We start from the raw sequence: 25,485 nt of genomic DNA, 5'->3' as shown, positions 1-25,485 counted from the left end.
ATGCTAACTTTTTATACTCAAATAAAAAAAGAAATAGCCCTCAATAAATCATTTCCTGTATGAAGTCGGTCTCAACAAGCCTATAATTCTCTTGTGGCAGATCCATTTTCAAGCTTGAAATTGGTTATACTGAACCAAACCAAATGTTATTAAAGAGAGTGTACTGCACAAGTGCACATGAGTCATTGCAACGAGTGACTCTGCTGTATACATTCATGGAAACATACTGTAGTCACTACAGTATGTTGAACTACAATGTAGTGTATTGTATGGAGACACATCATACTTTAATCATAAGAGTATGATGGTGTTTACATATAGAGTCTAATATGCATACAAAACTGAACAAATATCCCACTGTGGAGCAGTTTGCAGCTAAAGGTGAACCCACTATTACAAACCGTGGATTCCTGTCCCACTACCGCTCTTTATAGTAATTAGCCAGCTCTCTCACTTGGAATGATTGATGATGAGGCAGTGCAGCACTAAAGCTGCTACAATCCAATCAGGAATAGTCGTTACTCTAACGAAGCGGGCAGGCAAAAAAGAATGGATACTGCTTAGTTTTAATGGGAATGGGAAGTCTGACACCAATGCGTTACGCTACTGCTGTGCTTTAAGAGAGTCTTGGGTGTGGATGTTCATTCAGGAAACAAAGGTTGCATGTCTATTACTCTTGTTGGGAAGCTTTGATTCAAAGCAAGCTGCAGTAGCCTACCATGACTGGATATGTTTAAAGCAAGAACGGAACCGATTGGGCTTACTGTAGTAGTGCCATGCTCAACCCACTACTCTCAGTGTTGGGTGCATTACTTTATATTTGGAATATATTACTTATTACTTATTAAAGTAATATATTGTATTACATATTACTGTCTGTGATGGGGTAGTAATTCCTGTGCATTCGATGGGTGGATTCATAGAATCATACTACCTCGGGTGCACCAGGTGCCCTTTGAGAGCGGTTTTGAAGGAGTCAAGGGATTCACATGTCTTAATGACTGTTGGTAGGGTGTTCCACATTTTGGTGGCATTGGCATAGGAGCGAAAATAATTTAGTCCCTTGTTTGTGCCGAATCTGGGTTGCACATGGCTTGTTGAACTCCCTCTGGTGTTGTTGTGGGTGTGGTCTTCATTGACATTCAGGAAGTATTTAGACAGGTACATGGGAATCTTGGTGGTGTATCGAATCTTGTGGACCTGACCCATTGCAAGAGGCTGTACTCTGTCGTCAACCCTAAGCCATTCTAGCCTGTCAAAGTGGGCAGGTTTTTTTTTTTATTGATTTAAATATTTATTAACAGTTTGCAGAATTACAGTACATTTCAAGCACAAACTCAATACAAAGACTGTTAACTGTGAGTGGACGACCCAATTAAGCATTGTTCAATTCATCAAGGTGAGGCGGGTTCGGGGAGTGAGGCCTGTGTAGCCTGACCAGTTTGTTTTGGGAAGTCTGGAGCCTTGTTTTAAGGGCCTTTGAGGTGCTGTGGTACCAAGAGGTGCATGCATAGTCGAAGAAGCCTTGTACGAGGGCCTTGTACGAGAAACATCATAATTCATATTATGCAATGATGTTTTTCAAATAAACTTGAATAGGACTTGAATAGGCTCCTGTTAGGGTCTTCAAGGTGTTTTTGTTGACCAGTGAGGAGATCCTATACAGGAATCTTGTTTCTTTGGTTGACATTTTTTATTACGTTGGTGGCCATTTTATCAGATTTTATCAGAAAGATTTGCCTCCAGGATGGAACCTAGGTAGGTAATTTCATCTTTCCGTGTGATAATACTGTCACTCACTCTAACCAATAAGCCATGCATCTGCCTTGCTGAGATTACTATTTGATCCAAAGAGAATGGATTCTGTTTTGCCCAGGTGTAAAGATAGTTTATTAATTATTATCAGTATGAGCCAGGTGCAGAATCTACCAGGTTCAGAGCTGAGGGCCTTTTCAACATGCAGTTTATTCCTGTCCGAGACCAGCACGTCCAGCAGTGCTGAGTCATCTGCGAACAGGAACAAGTTGCAGTCACAGGTAAGCCCAGTAACAGTAAGGCTATGGACCAGAGCTAGGAATGCACCATGAACCTTTATTCAGCCAAACCGGTGAACCCAGAGAAAATGCCTGTTTTTTAATCTTTCTTGACAATAACAAACGGTACCAGAATAAAATGCAAAAAGTAACAGACAGAAATAACAAATATATAAATGTCAATCATATTTTGTCAGATTGCCTTAGTGCACAGTTTCCCACTCCCTGAGCAAGACACTTTAAACTACTGGCGACTACGACATTGCTTTCTAATAGTCAGGGTGTCTAAGTGCAGACAGATTAGGCCTAAACATTTTTGTATGCACAAATGGGTAACACAAAAACTTTACCTCACATGTAAATGAGCTTGCTTGTTCAGCAAAGCCAGTCACTGGATAAATAAAGCCTTTAAGAAATATGGCTAACTGTGCAGGAGAAATCAAAGTCTAATTATATTCAGTACTGCAGTGTCAGCCTGCACGTTCCCAAGTACATTGATCGGAATTGGAATGAAGGCAGGGAAAAGGTGTTACAGAGACTCTGTGCCCACTTTATTCTGCTTACACCCTGGTAGATGGGGCCATAGTTAGGTAAAGTTAGCTTAAGTTGTGGCAAATCTGCAAAAATGCTTACCACTAGCTTTCTTCACAGATGTGTTCATAAAGGTGTCTACTATCACAGAAAAATGTGTTCCAACCCAACTCCCTTGGGAAACTTTGTGACAGCTGCTGAAAGTTGGGGTACCATTATCAACCAATATAAGGCAAAGAATTCCAAATGTCATTATACTTGTAGCATGTGACATGTTAAACTAGGGGGTTTTCATGATGCTGAATCCATTCCAAGCATGAGTTTTGCACGAAAATACTCCTTGGGCTAAATTCGGCCATAGCCACTTCCCTAAATGTGCCCAAATGTGCTGACCTCATCACATTTGTGATGACAGCTATGGCCGAATTTAGCCCAAGGAGTATTTTCGTGCAAAACTCATGCTTGCAATGGATCAGATTCTTGAAAATTTTGCCTTATATTGGTTGATAATGGTACCCCAACTTTCAGCAGCTGTCACAAAGTTTCCCAAGGGAGTTGGGTTGGAACATTCTTTTCTGTGATAGTATACACCTTTATGAACACATCTGAAGAAAGCTAGTGGTAAGCATTTTGTTTTGCAGATTTGCCACAATTTAAGCTAACTTTACCTAACTACCACCTCAGATAGCTAATTCCTAATTTCTTTCTTTCTTTCTCAATTACTGGAAAGAAAAGGTTATTGGCATGCAACCCAAACGAAAATGACTGTCATAAAGTAGCATAATGTATCTGCCATTAGGGGGCAGTGTTGTATAGGTTAACCAGTGCCACAATGACAATCCCATAACATAGCATTAGATAACATACTGCATTTTACTCTAGCCCCAGCCTTGAGCAGGAGTTGGTTTGGACATTACAGCTGTGCTGATAACCTAGAATAGCAATTAGCAATAATACAAAATTAGATCAGCATGTCTTTTAAAAATAAAACTAATAATGGAATAAATAAAACAAATAACATTTTCAACCAGTTTCATTGCTTTGACATCTCACCATCATTAACCTGCTGGGTTCCTGCAGCTACTGAACATTTGCTCTGATTATGGGGTCACGTATGATGTCATAGGCTACAATGCCAAAAAGAGTGTGGTAGTCATTTGCAGGACCAAGGAGGATCAGAAACAACATTTTCCAGTGTTCTACTTGTCGGATCAAACCCTCTCTGTATGCAGCAGTTGTAAATATTTGGGGCACATCATTACTGATAAGATGGAAGATGATGCTGACATGTATCGACAGCGAAGAATGCTCTATGCCCAAGCTAATATGTTAGCCAGGACATTTCACTACTGTTGCACCCCGCTGTATACAGCCCCCTTATGGGTGAATTATAAAAAAGAGAGTCTGCAAAAGCTAAAGGTGGCTTATAATGATGCTCTCAGGATTCTCCTGAAGAAGCCTAGTGGTGGCAGGGCTAGTCAGCTCTTCTACGACTCTGGTCTAACCACCTTCCAGGCTCTCTTGAGAAACCTCATGTTCAGCTTTAAAAGCAGATTTGATGGGTCACATAATAACGTGATTAGGGTGACTAATCCTAGGTTTAGCACTGTTAGATACCGCTCTTTGATGTGGAAATATTGGTATGAGTGCCTCTTATAGATTTTTTTTCACAAGAGATTTTTAGAGTTTTATGAACCAATGTATTTATTTGGGTTTGTTTTGTATGTTTTTAATTGTTGTTTGTATTCTACTGGCTACGTCTGTCAATAAAGTTCATTCATTATCTTCATCCATGTTTGCTTACCAATAGTCTTCCAGTCTTCTATGCAGGCTGGGTTGGAATGCAGCACAGTGACAGGACAAACAGAACTGGAATTAGTCAGCAACTCTTCTTCATTGACTGTCTGTCGGGGTCTGTGAACGCCTGTCTGTCTCAGTGTCTCTCACTGCAGATCACATGGTTGGACAAAAGAAAAAAGAAAAACCTAAAAAATGGTTTCCTCCCAACAGCAACGATATTTAAAGACCTCTATGTAATCAAATCAAATAAATCAACCTTTATTTATATAGGACATTTAAGGTGCTTCACAGAAAAAATAAAAAAGCGAAATTATTTAAAATGAAGGTCGCAGTTTAGTTTACTATGAAAACAGCCATGACTCCGTATATAGTCATGTCTGTGACATCACACCTCCATATGAAGATCGCGACACTGACCTCATCAAACCCTGGATAGCAATACATGGAGAAGACTGGATCATTACCTAGATCTGCATATATGGAGCTGACCTTTTCATATGTTGATCCTTCCCCACCTGTCCTTCCTCTTCGATGTCTCCCTTTTGACTGATACCTGTCCATTCAAACTCTAGACGGGCCTGCCCCAAAGTTATTAGTGCAGCCGCTACCTGGGAAGTCATCAAACGCTGTACACTCAAGACATTGCCCCCGCCGCTACCCTTAGATCTCCATATATGGAGCTGACCTGTTCTGACAATTTTGATCTGACCTCATCAAACCCTGTACACTCAAGACACGCTCCATATATGGCCAGACCTCATCAAACCCTGTCCACTCAAGACACTGTCCCCGCTGCCACCCGTATATCTCCATATACTGTATGGAGCTGACCTGTTCTGACATCCCTGACATCCCTTATGTTGTCCTGCGGCACCACCATGGGCCAGATGGAGCCTGCAGAACCATTGCGCCTCGAGAATCCATCACTCCTGAATGAAGTGCCTGGTGCTGGGAGTGTCTGGTGCAACGACACAGGTGCTGGACCTGGTGAGAGCAGGAGTGGACCTGGTGAGACGTAGAAGGGGCCCGGACAGGAGTCAATCCACAGAGCCTAGTCCTTCCACGCGCCAGATTCCCGGCAGAGTAGTTCCAGAGGAACGGATTGTGTGGCCCTGGTTTTTCCCTAATTGGACTGATCGAGGGTAGCTGCTGAGACGTAAGTTGGGACTTGATCACCCCGGCTGGGTCACCTGAGTGAGGGGTATGATGTTGGAAGACCCGAAACCCAGATGACCTTGGGATACATCACTGAGGATACGTCCCAGGTGCATCTATGCAATGCATTTTTGTTTTAATGTTGATCCCCCATGCCAAACTGCCAGTGCTCGCCCAGCAGTCTGCCGTCACCCAGGTGGATGCGTGCACACGACCTTGAGGTCGCTTCTCGCCCCCAGGGTGTCTTACTGCAAGTTACTGGTAGATAGCCTCATGCTCATGTGTGTGTGTGTGTATATAATCTCTCATGATAATGAACCTGGGTAGTGGGTACTAGTACACTTCCCCTGCCTGTGCTGTGACTCGTTGCTCTTTGCCAGGCATGCCTTCGACCCATTGAATGACTATAAACACAGTGTGACCGTGGGGTGGTGGGGGGTTTAGAGCTTAGAGTATATATACAATAGAGAAGGCACCCAAGTTCTCCTCCCGTCCACTTGCATTGAGTTGCTCAGAAGCGCATGAGGCGAATCCACTCCTCCTTCCGGTTTAGGAGCCCTGTGCATTCTGGATTTTTGCCCTCAAACACATGAACGCGCGACGACCGACACATGAACTAGCATCGTGCGTGTGTGCGTGTGCGTGCTACTCGTGGTGAACGCGCATCGCTATGTTGTCTATATCTCAGGCTCTGACGTGACCTAGCATCTAGCCGAGCTGAGTGGCTAGCGCAGTAAAGGCTAGTGGTTTTGAGGTGGCCTTTTGCGTCATACAAAGTGAAAGTGTAATAAAAAAAATTATTTTATTGCTCGAAAAGCTTCCTTACAATGACATTGAGTTGACGTGTAGGTCTTAGGGTAAGCTGTTGCATAATCGCTATTTCGCACTCGGAGTTCCATGCTGCGGCAGAGAGCTGGGATGCAGCCCTGCTCACGTCCGTTTGTCCCCTCTCACCGGCCGGGCACAGCCTAGTGCGCACACGGTATAGCCTCTGGTAGTCATGCAGGCTGCTCTCAGCCGGTCGGACTCTAAATGTGTGAAAATAAAATGTATATAACGTACTCAAATGTGTTAGTTTTACCAATATTGTTTGTTCATGTGAAATGTTTGTTTATGCATAATGAATTGATGAGAAGGCACATCAAAACGGGGAAATTGCCGTACTCTTTGAGTGTGTGTAAACGTATGTTTTCTCATGCCAATAAAGCCCATTGAATTGAATTGAATTGAGTGTGACTCTGTACCAAATAATAAATTGCCTCAACTGATCGTCTGACCTGTCCTAGATTATAAGCCATGAAAATATTCTGCATTCTTTCCCATTCTGCAGCAAGGGGCGATATAATGCTGTGATTCATTCCACTTTACTGACCGTTTCATTGCCTATATGTCCGATTGTCCGTCATGAGTGTGTCAAAAACACACTTAAACTCGCTTCAAGAGATTAAGCCAAAATACTGTGTCTGTGTTTTGTTGGTATTTTCAAGGGGTGCCAGCCCCTCCTATGCCCAGCTTTGTGTTTGTGTGTACCACATAGTGATGATTTCATTGACTGAGCACGGAATGTGATGTATGATGATGTATGATGATAAGAGTGCCCCTCACTTCAATGTATATTCTATCCAATGGATAATTGGATAATTCTATCCAGAATAGAGCCATACTGTGTTGATGTTTGTATGATTGTATGATGATGATTGTATGATTACTTCATCTTCTGCATGGTTTAAGCTGGGACACCTGTGACCTTCAAGCTAAAATTTAAATTACAGGGAGACAATCTTACCACAACATGCAGCTTACTCAATCGGTTAAGACATACATTTATTGTTTCATTCTCATTCTGTTCTCATTGGATATCAGAACTGGATATCATCATGTCAAAACTATGCGTCTTCATGATCATTTTTGTGGAATCACATGGACTATAAAAAAATAATGTGTTTTGTCTTTTAGGTATTTTAATTCTGGTAATAATAGAAATATTCTAAAATATATAACATAATCTAATCTGGTGAACATATAGTACAAGTGCCTAATGAAATATATCGATTATCTAAACAAACGAGTACAAGCTCACAGCATGTGAGCTTTCCATTTTCTTTAGCTATTTAATGTAAAACAAAGTGGTTAATGAAATATATCCAGCATATGGTGTCATGTTCCTGAACCAGGTTTTAACAATTCACCTCTGAATGTTAAATGGGGATTGGAAAAAAAAAACAGATTCCATGTGACCTGTCCATTTAGACTTATTTAAACAAATCAGATTCCAATCTGGATGTGGCACAGATAGATCTGATTCAGGCTAGATTTGGCTGTCAGTGTAAATGGTGCCTAAGGGAAATGTGTTCTCCACTGACCTTAGAGTATATATACTCTAAGGCACTGACCCCCCCTAGTGTCCAAGTTCACTTATTCTGTTAATAGGACCCAAGGAAGATATTTAGTTAAAAATGTTTAAAAGAAAACGTTAAATATTCTGATAGTAAGCATTGCCATAGCATCCCATCAGGAAGGAGTACCTTGGATGTACAGTATTCCAGTCCCACTGTTGTTTATCCAGTGTGAATAATAGATTATTTTAAAAATCATTGCAATTTGATCTGTGACTTTTGCAGAACCCAATGTTTTAATTCAGAGGTTGGTTTAAAATGAAAGCATTTTGATTATCTCGGTAAGCACATCAATACGAATCTGGGTTATTATTGTGGTTATCTTAGCACTTCATCATGGATTCCTTGGGTGAAATTCCCAGTTTTACACTTCACATGTGACATAGAGAAATTCTTCCTTGATCTCCACCTTTTCTTAACTGCACTTTGTCCAAACAGAATAAATGTAATTTACACACTTAACCATAATTTGATTTTAATTGGAAAATTGATCATTTTCAGTGTTATGGAATAATTTAACCATTGATTTTAGACTGTAACGAGACGGCACTGCACAGAGCTCCACGACCACCAGTCAATCATTCAACCTCTGCCCAGGGATGGAGGCTTGAAGACGGGGTAGATGGAGAGACATACGCCTGGCAGAAAATGACTTTCGCCTACTTGTAGGTTATCAAACCATGTATTTATATCGGTAAATAATCATGTTGATGCTAAATCAACATTAACATTTCATGTACAGCTGCTATTTAAAAAAAAAAAAAAAGAATTCGGACTCGGGAGTTCTACAGCAGAAGCCTATGGTAAGTGAATGGGAAGTCAAAATGACATAAGCGATCTTTATAATCTTAATACTTGGTCACAAACCAACTATTTTACAAGAACAATATTGATGTAACTAGAGATTAGACAAATTATCTATATTTTATATACACAGAATAATAAGTAATGAGCAAAAGTCCTGATGCGGCATTTCCTGGTTTTAATGCGGTCTGTCTCTCAGCGCTCCGCTCTGGGGCAGAGCTCAGAGAGCTGGCTGAAACTTGCTGGAGTGGGCGGAGCCTAGTGCGCGTTCATGTGTTTGAGGGCAAAACCTTACCAAACTGCAATACCTTCTTCGGCCACTATGTCCATTGCGCTTCAGGATTTTCTCTGGGTGTCTTCTCTATTGTATATATACTCTAAGGTTTAGAGTGGTATGGTTGCCATGGAGTTTGAGTGCAACTCCCCGGATGTAGCATTTCCCAGTTCAACATGGCGACTGAAAAGTGAGACTTTTTGCTAATGTTACATCGTTTGCGGACAGCGCAAGCGTTATAAAGTCAGTAAAATTTTCCACGATCAAGGGGACAAAGTTTAGACCCACACACCGGTGGCAGAAAGAAGTTCATCCAGGAGTTTTCGGGTAAGTACCCGCGCATCGGTTTCGTAAAATTTGTGTTGAAGCTTGTTGTGCTTTTAGCTTGTGGCGCGTCCCCCCTCTGCCTTGTCTAGCAGCGTAGCCCCAGCCAGGCAAAACTCATTCAAGAGTTTAGCCCTTCTAGCTGCTTTCACAAGCTGTTAGCTAATGCTATCGGTTAGATCTGTTAAAAGCTCTGTCCAGCCTCGTGTTTGACACGATCATTATCACTTTGTGCTACTTCTGTACTATACGACGGACGCGGGGACTCATTCACAAAACTAAAGGGAAGTTCCGTGAACGTAGTGCAAAAGTGTAGGATAGGGAATCACTTGCAAAAGTTGTTAAAATAATAGCCACAGCAACAAGGAGCTAACTGGGTTGCCCTATCCTGGCTCGTTGCTAAGACCCTCTAAGCTTTAACCTGTCACTTATTTCAGATTGGTCTTATCATGGTAATAAATAATGCAAGCCAAGCTACCAAAAACTAACGGTAAGAAGAACATCAATCATCGCCGTCTTCTGTTTTTACATTAACTTAAAATAGTGGAAGTGGACTAGCGATTATGTCAGTTTCAATCATTGAATGGACGAGGTTATTCCTGATCTCCAACATGGAACTTACTTTCATTTTACTTGCTGGCCTCAGTATCTAGTGCACAACAAACTCTTCCTCCTCCTCAGACCCTGTGTTTAATTTCTATCTAGTGTGACTGTGACTGACGGAGGAGGACTTCAGTAGCATGCAGACATGGTGATGGTGTGAAAGAGATACAATGGTAGCCTACCAAGTGAATGCAATATTGAAATACTCTGTCAACTTTCAAAAGTTAACACCAATCTAACGACTAAGTCTGACAGAATAGAGCAAAATGGTGATAGTTTAAGATCAAATTTGAGTCTTAACATACTGTGTTTACACTTTATTTTATTCCTTTCTATTCAATATTTATTTGAACATTTGTTAGACTATAGTAATTGTCAGACTTTATTTATTTATTTTTCGTATAAACCTTTTAGGGTCCCTGTGACATCATGTGGGTCAGTACATCATCATAATTTATTTCAACCACACTTGCAATACCCCAGAATTTCTTTTGGGGGCTTTTCTGCCTTTATTGATAGGACATAGTGGAGAGAGACAGTAATCAGGGAGAGAGAGACTGGGAATGACACGCAAGCAAAGGTCATCGGGATCGGGACTCGAACCCGCGACACGCTGTCAGACATGCACCTATATGTGGTATGCGCCTGGACCGCTAGGCCAGCAGGCACCCCCAGAATTGCGTTTTCTAGTTTTGATTGTTTTGTTCCGGTAATGTCCATGTTTTCTCATGCCAATAAAGCTCCATTGAATTGAGCGTAGAGGATGGATGAGGGAAAGTGAGACTACGTGCAGTCAGTCAGTTAGTCAGGTTGTGCGATTAGTGCTGGGCACTCCACACATTCCTAACATGCCAGAGCTCTGCCGAGGGGGTCACTCACACACATAACCCCATATCCCGATTCCCAGCGGTATGCACTCTACTGAAACTAAACCCCACCTTTTTGGTTTTGAGTCATTGGCAGGAGTCAGACTTCATCTACCAGACATATTGGGTTAGGTCGGTTGATGCCGGGTAAATTCTGTTACATTGTTTGGGACTTAGAATACATCTGAGCCTGCCCTGTCAATGTGGGTGATGTTAGTAGACCCAATACATTTCCCCTTGCATGGTTGGTTGGTTGGTTGATTTTATTTGCTGACATAAAAAAAGAGCACAGAGCACTTTCCGACATACAGTCAATGCATCACCGAGGATGAAAACACAAGAAAGCCAGAGGGATTATTTCCTCACAGAAAAACACTAAAATGAAACGACACATCAATAATATACATAACAGATATAAATCAATAGAGGGTATGCGAGTGACATCATCAAACCCGGAAGTTATGCAGGAATGCCTACCGAGTGTCAAAAAACTACTTTCTAAACAACGTTAAACAATGTTAAACTCACTTTGCCTGTTGCTTTTCTACTCTATTTGCCACTCGATGTGCCATTCACTTTAAGCATGCGCATACTACCCTCTATAGCTGAGTTTTAGTCTATAGAGAAATGGATACAAATTGAACACAAACATTTTGGTTACACACTTGAGAATGCTTTGAAACAAACATGATGTGCAATTGTGCATTCATGATCGTTTTTTTGATTGATTGAAATATTTATTAATTGCAGAATTACAGTACATTTCAAGCACAAACTCAATACAAAGACTGTTAACTGTGAGTGGACGACCCAATTAAGCATTACACTTGTTTACAACAGGGTCCACATTGTTCAATTCATCAAAACATTTTGAGACGCTTGAGACAAATAGACACTTCTATATAGTTAAAGAACAGAACAGGAATTCATCATAAAGGAAGCAAAAAGGGAAAAGAAACATACAGTGAGGGGGAAAAGGGGGGGGGGGCGGTGGGTGGGGGATTCAGATTTTACAGGGGCCAGTTTCAAATTGCAGCCGTCCGTAGGTGCCCTTTGAGAGCGGTTTTGAAGGAGTCAAGGGATTCACATGTCTTAATGACTGTTGGTAGGGCGTTCCACATTTTGGTGGCATAGGAGTGAAAATAATTTAGTCCCTTTGTGCCGAATCTGGGTTGTACATGGTTTGTTGCACTCCCTCTGGTGTTGTGGGTGTGGACTTCGTTTACATTAAGGAAGTATCTAGACAGGTACATGGGTATCTTGGTGGTGTATCGAATCTTGTGGACCAGACCCATTGCAAGATGCTGTACTCTGTTGTCGACCCTAAGCCATCCCAGCCTGTCAAAGTGGGCAGGGGTGAGGTGGGTTCGGGGGGTGAGGCCAAGTAGGAGCTTGAACAGTTTGTTTTGGGAGGTCTGGAGTCTTGTTTTAAGGGCCTTTGAGGTGCTGTGGTACCAAGAGGTGCATGCATAGTCAAAGAAACCTTGTACGAGGGCTCCTGTTAAGGTCTTCAAGGTGTTTTTGTTGACCAGTGAGGAGATCCTGTAAAGGAATGTTGTTCTTTGATTGACTTTTTTGATTACGTTGGTGGCCATTTTATCACCAGAAAGATTGGCCTCTAGGATGTAACCTAGGTAGGTAATTTAATCTTTTCGTGTGATAATATTGTCACCCATTCTAACCAAGAATCCATCTGCCTCGCTGAGATTACTATTTGAGTCGAAGAGAATGGATTCAGTTTTTCCCAGGTGTAAGGATAGTTTATCAGCGAGCCAGGTGCTATTAGATTATCATTCTGTAAAATGTGAGAATGAAGATTTTGCATCAGCCATCAGGCACAGAGACCGTTGCTATTACTGTTCAAGTACCCACCCAGTGACCCAGATGGTGTACCGTATATTCTGCATGTTACAGTTTGTTTTTCCTTCGAGTTTCTGAGACATTGCTTGAGGCACTGCATGGAGTTTATAGTTTCAAACCGAGATGTTCTCTCTCCACTCAGTTTGTTAAGGAGGCTTCAATTTGTTCTACCCCTCCTTTCTCACTGTACTGACCTGTTATGTAAAGGCCGACAAACCTTTTCATGTCAAGTAGCCTCATATAGAGCCGCATGGCATGTGGACATCCTTTTCGTCAGACTGTTTCCTACAGACCACTTATCCAATACGTGGTGTGTTTTATGTTTGTCAGTAGGGATGCGCCGAAAGGGATATTCTTGGCCGATACCGAATATAGGAAACAGTTGGCCGAAAACTGAATACTGAATATGATTAATATTATATATCTTTTTTCCTACCATTGCTGTCATGATAGCCGTACCTTAAAGCTACCTGAAGCTAACTTAAATAATAATCACTATTATGGGTCCATAGTTAAAAAAATGATTCAGCTCTTTTTAATGCATTAATTGCATATTCTTTGATATATTTCCCTAGCCTATTCAGGCCAAAACTGAATAGGCCGAAAATGCATTTTTAGCCATTTTCTGCCGAATATTTTCTGCGGACGAATATTCGGTGCATCCCTATTTGTCAGATTTATATAGGCTAAGGCTATTGAACTATCCAGCTATATACTGCAGCACTGGAGTTTACCATAGAGTGAAAACTTTGATTAAAATAAAAATCACACTCGTGTGAAGTGAGGGGTGCTCTTAACATCATACATCAGCCAATCAAACATCCGTGCTACAAACACACCTACACACAAAGCAGAATTATTTAGGGTTAAGTATCTATTTTAATGGTATAAATCTAAGTAGGGTCAGGCGAACAAGAAGTGAAGTTGAGAGGCTAGAGCCGCTAGATAGAGGCTCGTGGAGCAATATCATTGGTGTGGTGACTGGTCCTGACTCCTGACAGAAACCATGTTTGTATTATGATTAATGATATATAATAACATATACTGTATGCTTCTTGGAGACAGATTGTAACAGAAATATGATTTATGTTGTTGAGATTGTAGTATAAAGTAAAGCAAGTGACTGTTTCCAATACCAGCAACACAGAGCACACAGAGGCTGACCCCAGCTTTGTACTGTATCTAATGGTTTCCTGTACATTTCCGAAACTGGAGAAAGCACTTTGTGGAAAGGCGGTAGCAAGTCAATGAGTGAATAGAATATGGGTTTGGGCAGGTGGACTGACTTAAGATTGCTGTTGGAATGTGAACTTGTGAGGACTGAAGAGAAATCGAGAAGAAGAGGGATAGCTGACTGGCAAAGACTGAGACATTGTTCAAATCTTCTCATCTTCTTCCAGAGATCCGGTTGTATAGAAGAAAGTTGACACAGGCTTGAGAAAGACTGAGGAAAATGGGAGAGAGAGAGAGAGAGAGAGAGAGAGAGAGAGAGAGAATAAAATAAAGTGTAGGTTAATGTGTGAGAGAGGAGAGAGAGAATAATATAAAGTGTAGGTTAATGTGTGAGAGAGGAGAGAGAGAGAATAATATAAAGTGTAGGTTAATGTGTGAGAGAGGAGAGAGAGAGAATAATATAAAGTGTAGGTTAATGTGTGAGAGAGGAGAGAGAGAAATATACTCTAGAGCAGGCCAAGGAATGAGATTCACATTGTATTTAAATTGCATTTATGTAATGTCCATTTATATGCATTGTCCCGTCTAAATAAACAAATAGTAAAGTTAAGTAAGAACTCTAGCAGAGCAAGGGATAAGAAAGTGTAGATGAAAGGAGATCCGTCTCCCCAGGCAGGTAGACTGTGTGTTTATGGAGAGTCCAGAGAGAGCGTGAGAGATGGAAGGCAAGGCGCCTTTCTTCTTTCTACAGATTTAGCCTGGTCTGATAGCCAAACAGCCAGACCAGCAGAGAAAACACAGTAGCAGGGAAAGGCTAATACTCTGTAAATGAAAACCTGCAGGCTAGGTGTATCAATTCGTTCTTTCCCATCTATCCGGCCGTTGATCTCAGATCAACGGCCGGATCTGTCTGCTGTTTTATCAACAGGTCACACATTTTCCCATGTTCAATCTAGTATTTTATCAAAAGGAGAACCAGACTACAATGATGAGACAGTCATGCTATTGCTTATCCAACTGAACTATTATAAATTTGACATTGTCTGAAGTCTTCAATTAAAAATAAAGAGTGTTGGGTGGGTGGGGGGGGGGGGGGGGTAGATGGAGGAAGCTGACTGGAAATGGATGAAATGAGCACAGGGTGTGGAATAACAAGTAGAGGGGAAAAAACAAAATTGGAAAGCCAATGAGAGGCATACTATGATTCTTTGCCTTAATGGGGAGAAAGGGGCCAAGCTTATTGCCTTAGCACATAAAAATAAAATCCCTTTTGGAATGAGCACAGCAGCCAATGTCAACACAACCGTGTAGGTACGCAGGACCACAGACCACGGCAGTGCTCCTGGAGAAGAAGAGGGAAAAAAGGTCCAATAATATAACTAGAGGTGCTCCGATCAGGTTTTTTGGGAACAATCACTGATTGTTTTTCTCATGATCAGCCGATACCAGTGTGCGTAAGGGGAACATTTGAAAAATTTAAATTTAAATTTCCAAAATGCCTCCGTTTGGAAGTTCGAACCTATTATCTCTGTGTCAGGATATCCCTGCATCGGTAGAACGGGTTGAGCCGTCCAAAAACGGTGTCGAAACCCTTTTCGCAGTTTAGTTTCCAAAAAGTAATGGTATTTCTTTCTAGCTACAGATGATAAACAGGCACGTACAATATTTAGACGGGGGTGAAACAAGAACAACCGCTTGCAAAGCTTATGAAGTCAGCCAGTACCATGTTTTGTTTCCCCAATGCAATCTTATGGAAGCAGTACTGCGCATGTGGACGAGGGTTGACTGGCCACAGGCTGACTAAATATGCAATTTGAGCCTGATTTAAACAGTTGTTTCACCCCCGTCTAAACATTTTACCTGTCCTAAGTTTATCATCTGTAGCTAGACAGAAATATCTTAACTTTTTGGAAAAGGTACTGCGAAAAGGGGATATATTATACTATATATCTAATTGACTTTTATATCACTTAAAATTTAAGTGATATAAAAGTCAATTAGATATATAGTATAATATATCCCCTTTTCGCAGTACCTTTTCCATTTAAGTCTTAAATGGTATAAAAGATCGGTTTCTCCATTACTTTTGGTGAGCGACACTAGTATATCATGCATCAAAGTACAAATTAGGCTTATGTTTACATTCCTCACACTTGGCATTTAATAGGTTTTTAGGTAGGGTTCACAATTCACACCCAAAAAATAATGCAGGCAACACCTTTTAAACCTTTTATGAGAAATTACCAAAAGGCGACCACATACGGTCTGCTTTTAGAAGGCACTGATCAGAGCCCCTTTGAGCACTTTTAAATGTTGAGAATAGTTTAATATATTCAGTAATGCACTTATTAAGGTTGGGCGATATGCCAATTTTTTTCAATCGCCCATCGTCTGACCAAGAATCGGCGATTAACGATGTATTCGTGTCATAAAAGTAAAGTGAGAACAGCTCACTGCAGGTCGCAAAAAAAATCTACAAGCTCTCAAGGCGCCGCGTCCTGCCTGCCTGTTTTTGCTGCTCTGTTCGCTACGCGTTGAGAGCTTGTAGATCCGTCTGTTTTTGCAGCACAACTGCGCAGCCATGGGGTAACAAAATAAGAAATAAGTTTAGATGAAGTGAAGTTGGAACGGACAAGCAGCTGCAAGCTAAGCTAACGTCACAACCACTGCCTGTTTCTGCAGCACCGTTCGCTATGCGTTGAGAGCTGGTAGATCTGTCTATTTTTGCAGCGCTGGTGTCGGGGTTCGTTCACGTTGTCAATAAAAAAATAACTTGGATTACAGGCGGAGATTAAGTTCAGTGGGTTGAATCAGTAGCTACACGCTAAGCTAACGATCCCCAAGCCTATACACCTATACGGCTCAGGGATCGTTAGCTTAGCGTGTAGCTAATGATTCAAGTTAACCCACTGAACTTCATCTATACTAACAACACTACCAGCCTGTTTGTTTTTTCCCCCCGACTTCACGGGTGGCGCATTGGGATGAGACACGAGACAGCAGTGTGCATTCTGTTGCGACTGTATATTATTAAACTGCATGGTTCTGGACTCCGGAGCGTAAACAACATGTAGGCTACAGTACAGTAACAGTAGCCTTCCTCGGCTCGGTCCCTCGGCTCACACTGTGAGTCACTGAGAGCAACTGAGCATCACGGCTGCGGGGACCATACCATTATAACTGTCGCTGTTACTACTTTCCTGGCCCAAATTGATTCACATGTTGCTCACACTTTAAAGGTTAAAAATCGTCCCGAAAAATCGCCTAATAAAAATATTCGGCGATTGGATTTATATATTCGCGATTGACGATGTATTCGTATCGTCACCCAACCCTAGCACTTATGCCTTGGACCGCTTTTTGTCATCTGTCCAACACGACTGCACACAAATGCAGAGCTGCTCGTCGTAGCTGATGGACCGTGGCTGTCAGCCTCGGCCACAGAGGCACCCACACCACACTCGACAACCACCAGCGTCCCTCCCTCCTCTTCTGCCTAACAAAAAACTGTATAATAAACCTATTATTTCTTATATCGTATTCACTGTATTCACAGTATAGTTGTATTTTCTTAAAGGCATGCATCTCGAAAATTCTGAAATGATAAGCGAGCTTTGATCCAGCTGAGTAGTGCGTGAGTTGATTAGACTTGTGCTCCCAAATGAAAACTTTCTATGGATTCAGTTATAACGTCTGATATTGGAAGGAGAAATATCTACTCGAGTGAGTGAAACACACGGAGTGGGGCTCGGCAGCTCAGCCACCTACTGAACAAATTCAGTTCAAGAATAAAGTTGTTTTCTATTTGGCTGTTGGCAATTGTTCCTCAAGTCACCAAATGTGTTTGTTCAAATCTGTCATTGAAGTTGATGAATAAACCATGAGTGATGGTTGGTGGACACTGGATGATAATATGATAGTTCAGTTCAGAGTAGTGATGTTTAATTGTTTATAGTTAATCACTGTTAAATGATTCAATTAAATGTAAAATTCTGCGGTTCTTTCATTGAGTGGTTTTCTGTGAATGTAATGCTGTCTGCACACGCGTGTGGCCGAGGAACGCACATGTGGGCCTGTTAAGAAAAGCCCCCCCCCCCACCTTGGTAGCCACAGAAACGTCTCTGCTGTGATGTTACAGACAGTGCACTTTTCATTTCATTTTATTCCTCATACAAAGAAAGATGCCATTGCCTGGCCCTGTATCCCAAATGGTCTAATACATATTTGGTTAACGAATATAATATGCCTTTTGTATTCTTTCTGTATATCGGCAAAATATAGATTTTTGTATTAGACATCGAGTGAAATTAAGATTCTCAGATTTAAATGACTGGATGGTGCCCTGAGCCCCCACGCGATGGTGCTGTTGTTGGTGAATGAGTTAACAAATACGCAGCTTATCAACTAACCGGTTTATCAATTGATAAGGTTATCAAAACATATCAATTATTAAATTAATTGATCGATAATTCCTATGCTAACCCTAGTTTACAGTCCCTGGGTAAATTGATACTCATACTCATACCCCCAAAAAGGAATGAAGTTTAACATTTATCAAAAATGCAAAACACAGCTGTAAAATGACTGAAGAGGTTATTTGCCCAAAAAGTTATGTTCCCCAAGTAAATGTTTTAATTCTGCAGCACTGAACAGAAGTGTCCTTGATTAACACTGTGACCAAGTCTTTATCTCATAATAGTGACAGGCCACACTTGATGTTGTATTTTAGATCATGAGATCACCATCTTGGTGGTTAAAAAAAGACAATAGCCATTGTTTGCAGCACTGGTTATTGTGTTCAATGAAGGCTGTTTCATGAGGGAAGCTACTGTAGCCTATATGATGGATAATGTTGAATGAATGAATCTCTGCTCATCTTTGTCTCTGTAACAATGCTCTGTCTGTTTAGGTCAACCAGGCAGTTCCTGTGTGTGTGTGTGTGTGTGTGTGTGTGTGTGTGTGTGTGTGTGTGTGTGTGTGTGTGTGTGTGTGTGTGTGTGTGTGTGTGTGTGTGTGTGTGTGTGTGTGTGTGTGTGTGTGTGTGTGTGTGTGTGTGTGTGTGTGTGTGTGTGTGTGTGTGTGTGTGTGTGTGTGTGTGTGTGTGTGTGTGTGTGTGTGTCTAGAGACGGAAGGAAGATTGTAATCATGCTGTACATTGTGACCGAGCAATTATTTTATTTGTACTTTGTGCTTGTACGAGCAATGATTTAAATCACAGCTTCACAATCAACCAGGAGGCAGACTTTGTAAAACACAATAACACATTTCTTGATATTACTCCTTCATATTCTGTCCAAATATCCCACAAATCGGTACACAGTATCTCTACAGTCATGTGATCAAGACTTATCCGATATTTCATGTTCCATCCTAACAAAGGTTACAGGATTGGCCTGTTTTGAACAAAATGCCTCAAATCATGAATGCAGCCTGCAATTTACGTTAAATAAAATCACATACTTTTTCCTACTAGGTAGACAGTAGAGGAATAAATGCCACCCTATTCACATTGGCCTGTTATAGCGCCACCAGGAGGCCACAATAACCTAACTGACCAGGTGAGACCTGTGCTCCGAAGAGCACTTGTTCTAGTTGTTACTGTTTCAGTGCTGGTGAATAGCATGTTGAATTGTAATAGGAGGCAGAATAAGAGGGAAAACAGTTTTTTTGTGTGTACGTTTCACAGTGGCATAATACTGGAATATTCTGAGTGACAGAAGAAGGTCTTTTGTTCCAGTCTAGAGAATAGGTTTAGGATTTGGCTCAGCATGCAGCCTCTAGGGCCATGGAGAAAACCGTACATGAGATTAAATATGTATGCAACATTTACTAAATACACGTGACATGATCTGATGGAACCATCCATGCAATTTAGTGACTAATCTGTCTTGAATGTTTGAGAAAAAAGGGGTGATAGTGACTCGAGATTTGGTACGACACAGGGTTTATCAATAGGGCTTGCAAACCTCGCGCCTTTGGTATGCAAATTTGGGCGGTGCGCCATTTTGATTGTTATGAGTCACTACTATACCTGGCCAACGGATAGGCATACAGTGGTGGAAAAAGTACTCAATTGTTTTACTTAGGTAAAAGTACCAATAAATACTGCAATTTAGAACTACTAAAAAAAAGTACGGAATTGAAAATGTACTTGAGTAAAAATACAAAAAGTATCTGCATCAAAATGTTCTTCAAGTACTAAAAGTACTCATATTGCAGGGCCAGTAGACCACCATTACTTTTTTTATTTTACAGATATTGATAACATCCTGCTCCTGAAGACCGATTTTTTTTTAAAGAAATAGGCTATTTGTAAATGTATATTAATCTGTGTGGTATTAGCACACTTGAAGGTAACAAATACTAGTAGTGGGCAAAGATGGATTTAACATAGCTTTGACTTAACCAAATACAGTATATCATTATTCATTATCATGACTATTAAATCAAAACCCAGAATAGTTCTGACTGAATGATTGAACATATTTATTTTTTCAATTCACACTGTTTTCCCCCCCAAGCAGAACTTGTCACAACAGTCACAAAATAAAATGGACAATACAAATATAGTATAGCCTACCCTAATAATACTAGGGCACTTCTCATTGAGGTTTTTACACACTAAAAACATGAGTGTTCATTTAACTCTGACTCAGAGTTAAATTAACTACTGAGGTTACGGAGAGTGTACGGGACTATACAGAGTGGAGCGTGACGAACGCATCCGCGATGTATTGTTATGAGTCTGACCAGCTGTTGTAAATCACAGATGAGACTCTCTGAATCAAATCTCCGCTTTGAAATAGTTCTTACGACATAATGACTTTATGACTCTCAGAGTCTCAGTCACTCGATCTGTCCCAGACTAGACGGAATATAGAAGCAGAAACCACAAGAGTGACAAGTGATCATCAACATGTGTTCTCTCTGTGACAGCCTACCGTGACGTCAGCCTTGCATTTCATATTGACTATGTAATGTTAACTTATAGCACTGTAAAAGTCAATCAGGAAAACCCCCACATCAGGCCTACTTGTTTCATCAGTAAAGTATATAATTAATTTTGGCTAACCAACTAACATTCACTGGCCAATGGTAGCAGCATTTGTCTGGTAAGTTTCAATTCACAACACTCTATATTTGGTTATATATGGTCAAACCTGCCTTTTCCTGTAGACCTCCTCTGTAGTTTGAAATGAATAACATTAGAGTACAAGACCGTGAAATGTGACCAGATGTTTGATAGCATGTTGACTTATTGTGATAATTGACATTACAGTCAACTAATTACTGGTTCTTACAAGAACATCACCTTGACTTAGAGTTTACTCACAATTTAATGATATAGTTATGACTGCACACCTACAGTAACTCCATGATTCATACATTTTCCCAAAACCGCTACACGGCAGGCTTTGTTGCTGCTGAACATGAGGCTGAAATGGTCAGATGGTACTGTAGGCTAGATGTGTTTATGTTAAATTGTTTAAGAAAAAGACCATGTGCTCTGTCAACATTTCCTTGCTATTAGAAAGGCACAGTCACTCTACCAAAGTGGTAGTAACTTAATGGATTGGTGGATTGTAATGAAACTTGGTAATGAGTTGTCCTGAAGACATTACTACATTTTGGGTTGAATACAAAGGTCAAGGGCACAAGCAATATCAAGGTCAAAACTTGCATAAGGTAATATGTGGTTGAGGAGTCTGGGTTTTACTGCGCTGCTCACTTGGCTTGTGTGACTCTTTGCAAACCCGTTGACATAACATCTGCCTAAATTAAATCTTAATCGTTCCATCCCGCATGAACGAGGCATTGGAAAAAGAAGATAGGCCTAGTCATCAGTGTATCCAACCAGGATATTTTCTGTTCTAAAATAAACATGTTCTCATGTTTTGGGTGTGCGACCCGATAGCCAAGTGGTTAGGGTACATACCACGCAGGGGCACAAAATGCCCTAATCACCAAGTCCACCGTTTGATTCCGGCCGGCCAGACCATTTGCTATCAAAAAGTTTAAAAAGTGCTCCCAAAAATAACTTTAACCGGCTCATGCCTTGAAGTCCTGTCCCGTAAATCATTAGTGTTTAGTTTAGTAGTTGAACTCTGTTTAAAGGTTATAGACTGAACTGGGCTGGGCATCCTTGAACTTGTGCTCTTTAATGTCCATGAACATGTCTGCATGTTTGTCTGAGCTTCTGAGAGTGACCTCAGGGCAAGTTGAAGTCTGAATGTCCCGTTATTAACAGTCAGACTAGCGTGCGTGCGCGTAGTGGGGGCCTGGGGGGGGGGGGGGGGGGTGCACGTGCACGTGTGTGTGTGTGTGTGTGTGTGAGAGAGAGAGAGAGAGAGAGACAAAGACATGTGCTAAGAGCCTGTCTGTTTGCTTGTGTTTGTAACTATATTTGTACGTGCAACTGTGCATGTATAAGCTAGCTATGCTCAGCTCCATGATCTCAGTGCCTGCTTTATCATTGACCTTTCCACATTCCATAACCTGCTCTGGAAGTTGGCACTGATTGGCTGTGCTTCTGCTGCATGCTTTGTTCGAACTCAACCTCAGGATTGGACGGTTACGGTTTGTGTTGTTCCTTGCTCTGATATGTCAAGTGGCCCTGTTCCCGTTCCTGCTGTATTTTTACAGACCGAGCAGCATCAACAGGCCTTTTCCTTAGGCCTATTGTGATTGACACATTGTTGTCAGTTTACAAGATGAACATCAAAGAGGAGAAAAAAACATCCACACACTAGTTTCTAGAGCTCCGAGACTTACTTTATTAAGAGGCAACAATTGCAACGTTTCGACCTACAAGGTCTTCATCAGGCAAATATATGTTTTACAAGATAAACACCAAAATAGAGCTGCAGCTTTTTTTGGTTAAAATTTGGTTTTGTTATAATAAACAAAACATATTTCAAATAGTCTAATTTCAATATGTTATTGAAAAGAAGGGGGCTTGATGAACACAAGGGATCTGATCAAAGTGGGAAGGATGTGCGTGTTTGTTATGAAGATCTTGTATGGCTGGGGTAAACATGTTATGGATGGAATGAACTTCACATGCAAGGGGACAGATAATTGGAAGTGACTTATCTGATACATCAATATCCAAAATATTAAAAAATGTTTGGCCAAATAGCTGCTAAAATCATCTTGTACGTATTTGGTACCGGTATGTATTTTAGTAGTGGTGATTTTTCCAGCCGATGCCGGAGGTCACAGATAAATTATATTTCCTTTTTAAAAAGGATTTTTAAAAAGAAAATGTTTGCTCTTTGCTACTACAGTGTCTGTATTGGCTGTCTCTTCTAGAATGGAGATACTATATTATTATACGGTATACCCATATGATGACACTTTTTTTGCATTAAAGGGAGTGTGATATATGTAATAAGTTAAAGTTCTATTCAATGTGATAGTGTTCCAGTTCCAATTTGGCTGCAATTTAAATGTTTTCATCATTTCACTTGTTTATCCTGTAACCTGTACGAGTTCTCTCTGCAGTGTCCCAAATTAATTTCACAGAAGGCAAATGCACACAGATTCATAGATGACCACCAGATTGATATACCGGTAGGCAAGGTTTTTTATTTGTAGTAATTATTGTTGATTGGCGTCTTGCCCAATTATTTTCCATCAGAGCAGCCCTATCTAGATACTATATGCTGTAAGAGAATACACAACATGTAATTAGTTTGGAAAATACTTAATTATAAACCATTACTCTATGATAAATTAATCTAGTATTACAAGTTAAATATTTTTTTTTTTATATATGCAATCATATTGGTCTGCGTAGTGTAGATGGTGCCACATCTCTGAGGTGTTACAATTTCTTGGGTCTTTTTTGTAGGCTTTGGTTGTGTGGCCTTTGCATGGCATTATATCAGGGCAGTGCACCCACATAATGTAGATTGAACTAAGTAAGGCTCAATTTATTCCCTTTCGCATGACTCTTTTGTGCTGTAAGTGATCACTGAAAACAAGCTGATGGAATTGACGTCCATGAGAGGCAATGTGTTAAATGTGCCCATTATTAAACTCCCAAACTCTTGAATCATTTTTCAAACCTCTTTTAATTAAAACAAAATCATTAAGACGATGATCGGCAATCATTTGCCGATCACCTATCGAGCACCCCTAGTGTTAATATGAGAAACCATCAATACTTAACAATTGATGCTTGTCGGTTACCTGGCTGAACTGTTCCTGTTTAGTTAGTGTTTAGTTAAGATTAGCTTGTTCCCATTTCCATTCGGTCGTGATGCAATGGGAAATATTTGGCCACACTTGGTTCCTAATCCTACCATGCTAAAACAAATCTGCTGTATCTTTTAATGCAAACGTTTCCTCCTAAACAGTCCAAACCTAAGTAACGAGGGATTCCTGTTTTATTACGATCTATTAAATTATCAATGCTGAGGCTTAAATCTATAAACGATATTCCTCTATATAAACAAGTTTTCAGAAATTGCCCTCAGTAACAGTGACTTTTCGCTCCCCCTACAATCTCCTTGGCATCATCGGTAAATGGGTAATACATCTTTATCAAAGATAGACGTGGTATTTCACAAAAGTCTGTCACTCTGTCTTAACATACGGGCTATTAATGGAATTAAATTAAAAAATGCTGTCAGAATCAGCTGTATGCCAAATAATATCCTCCTGTGACACTGACTCAACTAGTCATCTTGTAGTGAGCGCGTGCTCTCTCTCTCTCTCACTCACTCACTCACACACACACACACACTCTCACACACACACACACACACACACACACACACTCACACTCACACTCACACTCACACTCACACTCACACTCACACTCACATTCACACGCACGCGCCCAGGCTCTACTACAGTAGCAAGTTCAGTCGAGGGGGGCGTGTTCTCAATCCCCTATTTCCCGGTGACGTCATGATACTGGGCCAGAGGAATGCAGCGCAACACTTTTGTATCCAGACTCAGAGAGAGAGAGAGAGAGATTAGTTCAGTTACTATCGCTTCCTCCTCGATAGAACTTGTCGTGTTCCCTCCGATAACAACACGTTACTGTTGACACACGAGGACCGTGGGGAATACGGCAACGACTTGACTCGTCGTGGAAACAACTTTTTTTTTTACGGTGTGTAATAATACTGTACTTTTGTTTTGTATGTGTACACACAGTACACTGCTGCTGTTCGTTTCGCGTCGCGGCGGTGTTGGTGTTTGTGCTGCCTTGTGGCGACATGAGATCAGGTGGATTAATGTTGTTGGACCGTTGTTGGAGCAACTGAATAGCTGACTGATAAGCGAACGTAAGTAGCCCGGACTTTTCGGCTACGTTGCTGTTATTAGAATGATTATAGCCAGCCTACTTGTTTGTTGTAATGTTGTGTTGGACAGCAGTGGCATGTGTTGTATGGAAAGGAAAAGCCGAGTCAGGCGCTCATTTAAAGGTCTATTATACTCTATACGTTTATAGTGTTCGTTCAGACAGTGTGGAAATTAATCAGTGGTGGAAAAAAGTACTCACTTTTCTAGCATCACTTTTCTTAAATGGTATCAAGTAATACTCTTGTTACAGTAAAAGTCTGGAATTCAAAATGTACTTGAGTAAAAGTACAAAAGTATTGTTATCAAAATGTACTTCAAGTAAAATTGCTCATTGTGCAGGTCCCAAG

General features: G+C 40.9%; 1 protein-coding gene across 3 annotated transcripts in view; it reads left to right on the top strand.

Moving 5' to 3' along the window:
• The first annotated feature begins 9,177 nt into the window (after window positions 1-9,177).
• The window catches only part of pak4 (p21 protein (Cdc42/Rac)-activated kinase 4), a 51,337-nt gene continuing 35,029 nt past the window's right edge, over window positions 9,178-25,485 (top strand). For 2 of the 3 annotated variants that reach the window (XM_080772406.1, XM_080772405.1), the window contains exon 1: window positions 9,178-9,320. The gene's annotated coding sequence lies outside the window, so the exon portion shown is untranslated. Of the gene's footprint in view, window positions 9,321-24,830; window positions 25,120-25,485 lie in introns of those variants that run through there. The other variant, XM_080772404.1, reaches the window with a different exon arrangement.

Source organism: Protomyctophum bolini, assembly GCF_963924005.1.
Source record: "Protomyctophum bolini genome assembly, chromosome: 9".
Classification (NCBI taxonomy): Eukaryota; Metazoa; Chordata; class Actinopteri; order Myctophiformes; family Myctophidae; genus Protomyctophum; species Protomyctophum bolini.
This window is presented reverse-complemented; position numbering and strand designations above follow the sequence as displayed.